The sequence below is a fragment of the Bubalus bubalis genome, chromosome 4, assembly GCF_019923935.1.
Source record: "Bubalus bubalis isolate 160015118507 breed Murrah chromosome 4, NDDB_SH_1, whole genome shotgun sequence".
NCBI lineage: Eukaryota > Metazoa > Chordata > Mammalia > Artiodactyla > Bovidae > Bubalus > Bubalus bubalis.
The window spans coordinates 60266432-60270175 of NC_059160.1; positions in this window are offsets into that span (position 1 = coordinate 60266432).

The following is a 3744-nucleotide window of genomic DNA, read 5'->3' on the forward strand; positions in this document are numbered from 1 at the left end:
GACAGCAGCCCACCAGGCTCCCCCGTCCAGGAGATTCTCCAGGCAAGAACACTGGAGTGGGTTGCCATTTCCTTCTCCGATGCATGAAAAGTGAAAGTGAAGTCGCTCAGTCGTGTCCGACTCTTCGAGACTCCATGGACTGTAGCCCACCAGGCTCCTCCATCCATGGGATTTTCAGGCAAGAGTACTGGAGTGGGGTGCCATTGCCTTCTCCAAATTAATAGGGTAATTCCTCAATAATTTGTTCTCTGGGGAAGGCTGCTGCCTCACTTGGGGCTCACACTATTAAATCTTCAGATTCCACTTTTGCATTTGAATTGTACTGAGAGCTGAGAAACAGACAACTTGTTGAATCCTTGGGGCTAGAGAATAGGTTTTTAAAGATAGATAATAGCTGGAAGCTAGTGATTCTGGTCAAGAGGACACATAACCTTTTTATAGCCAGGAGCTTCTTGTCTCCAAGGACAGCTCTTCTCACAGATATTCCCTATTCAGGCACCAGCTCACTGTAGTTCTGTAGACCAAATATCTGTTTTTAATAAGTGGCAGTTAATTTGTCACTCGAGTGACTAACGTATTGGGAAAATTTTTAAATGCAGACTCTTCTAAAGCCAGGCTTCCTTATTTTCCTCTTCTTTTTCTTTTCTCAAGAGTAATTGTATGTTTTGGGCTTCCTTAAAATGAGACAGACCTGTGTATATGTAATTACTCTGACATAGCTTTCTAATTAAAAAAAATTCTGTTGTCAACAATTGGTGATGTTGGTTGTACACACACCATTTCCCAATGCCTCGGTTTTCATATTAGAAAATAGAGACAGTGGGGGACTGAGTCTCTGTTCTTCCAAACCAAAGAAGAGTAGTCTGATAATCATTGTGAATTTTTCCAGAGAAGGGGAAGGATGTTTTTCTAGGTGGTCAGGGATGATCTTTATATTTGGGATGGACAGCTAGTTGATCAGGGAAAATGTCTGAGGTTCAAAGAAAAAATGGTGGTACTGTTTCCAATCACCTATCAGCTTCCAAACAACCTGCTCACCTGTAGCCATAATATTCATATTACATTTTGATCTCTAAGCATACAAGAGATGGTTTCTTATGATCTATGTTAATTAGTATAAAGCAACAACTAACAACAGTGTATGATATTACCAGTCACTTTTATAGTATTTGCTGTCTATTAGGTGCTCAATAATTTTTGTTGAATGAATGGTAGGGTTAATTTTTAGTTGCACTCAAATACACTTTTCAGTGATGCAATAATTTCTCTTTTTCTATTTATTTTACCCTCATAATAACTCTGAAAGATAAGCAATGGATATGAGCTATCCTACTATTAGCCCTGAGTACTGCCCGGTACATGATTCTTCTGGTACAGTTACCTCTTTTCTGTCCTGGATGGCAGAGTTTAGTGTGTGAGCTGATCAAACCAATAGCATTACTGAAGTGCCAGATTTTTTCCCTCTAAAATGCTTCTTTTTTCCCTCTAAGACTTAAATGAATGAAGGCAAAGGAGATAACTTCACATCCTTCTTCAATCATCCTCCTAGATATTATTCCTCAGGATTATGTTCTCTTCCCTGCTCATTCCAGTTTTACAATGTAGCATCTCTCATTTCATGGACTCATGGATACAACCTAATGCTGTTCCTCCAGATTGATATCAGAGGGCATGTGTATGTGTCACAGGCTACAATCTCTTCTACTCTTGAGTATCTTTCTCCTAAAGCCATCTCCTGAAGACTTAGGGATATTAAGATCAATACAATATTAAAGAAAAAGTGGAAATTATCCTCTACAAATGAGTGAGCCACGGGAAGAATACTCCGAAGCATGCCACCAAAGGCCCTCTTCTCAATGTTCCTAGTTTCTAAACTCATTCCCTGGAGAGAGGGGCTTGCCTTCCATGGCCTAGGCAGAGGGAGAGAATGTGGAGGGCGACCCCTAGAGATTACCATGCCAGTTGACTGAACTACTCTCCAGAAAGCTTTGCTATTGATTTGCTTTGTGGAGCTTTTATAGTTTTATAAAACAAACATGTGTTTGTTTTATAAGACATAAACGACTTCCTATCCTGTCCACATTTATTTCACAAGACATAAACTACTTCCTATTTACATTTTTTTGGGGAAAAATAAATGAGAAACTTCTGGGGAAGCATTTAAGTAAGGACTAGAAAAACCAATTTCTTATGAAAGGGTTACAGGCTACATTTGTCCTCTCAAAGGCAGTATAGATCCTCCTTTTCTAAGTGCTTTAATACGGAGACCTTCTATTCTTCAGACAGATTTGAAAACTTCTGACTCAACAGGTTGTGATTCTTTTTCCCTGAAGCATATGCAAAACTTGCTCTTTATTTTTATGTTTAGCCACCTACTGAACACTACAAGGCTTTATGCTAAGTCACTTCAGTCATGTCCGACTCTGTGCGACCCCATAGACGGCAGCCCACCAGGCTCCCATGTCCCTGGGATTCTCCAGGCAAGAACACTGGAGTGGGTTGCCATTTCCTTCTCCAATGCATGAAAGTGAAAAGTGAAAGTGAAGTCGCTCAGTTGTGTCCGACTCTTAGCGATCCCATGGACTACAGCCTAACAGGCTCCTCTGTCCATGGGATTTTCCAAGCAAGAGTACTGGAGTGGGGTGCCATAAGGCTTTAGGTGTACATAAATAATGATCATTTTCTTGATACTAATGATCCCCTGTGGCCTACTCCTTCTGTAATCTCCAGTAATGAAAATGTCTGGTACATGGTCCATCTTCACCAAAACTTTGCTGCTATTAATAAGATGGTGGCTGGCACCCAAAATCTAGAAGGCAGTGGGGTGTCAGTGGGGTACAATGCTCTTCTTTACTTTCTTTTTCTTTTTCTCTTTTAATGAGTTAAAAAATTATCCAGGAATCTACCTGGCAGAATTCCTTTTATGTTTCATTGGCTTGAACTGGATGATTTACTCATCCCAAGCTGGAAGAGTGACTAGTCCCTTGTATTTCTTCCTCTGTGTCCCTTGAGGCGACTCACATGATGGGGAACCAGGGAAATGGGAGTAAAGATTGAGTAGGCAGCCAACAATATCTGCCAAAGTAACATTCATCCAAAGTTTATGATGAATTCATAGTGTATAAAGTACAGTAAATTTTTCATTTATTTTTTTGTTATAGTTGATTTATAGAGTTGTGTTAGTTTCAAAGTGATATAGTTATACATATACATATATACACACATATATGTATATATATTCTTTTTCAGATTATTTTCCATTATAGGTTATTAAAAGATGTTGAACAGAGTTCCCTGTGCTATACACTAGGCCTTGTTGTTTACCTATTTTATATACAGTAGTGTGTTTATTTTAATCCCAAACTCCAAATTTATTGCTATAGTAAGTTGTTCATTTTATCAAAAGAATTATTTTTTTCACTTAGGAATTTTTTACACATAAATTTTAATAAGCTGTGTTAATTTGACCCATTGCTATTTAAATTATGTAGACTTCTCTATTAGGAAAAAAAGTGTCCTCAGAAACCTGGCTGTATTTTATTCTCTTTGAAGTGAAATAAAAGTGGGCTAGTAAAACAAAAAGTGGTTATTGCCTATTTGAATCCAGCATAGTGGTTTCTTCAGCTGTTGCTCCAAGAAATATATTGAATCAGACAGGGTAAAAGAAAAAGGGAGCTGTGAGCTGTGCTGTCCGTTTTTCAACATTATTCTAGAAAAAAGGCAAGTTCACGAGCTGCGGATGGC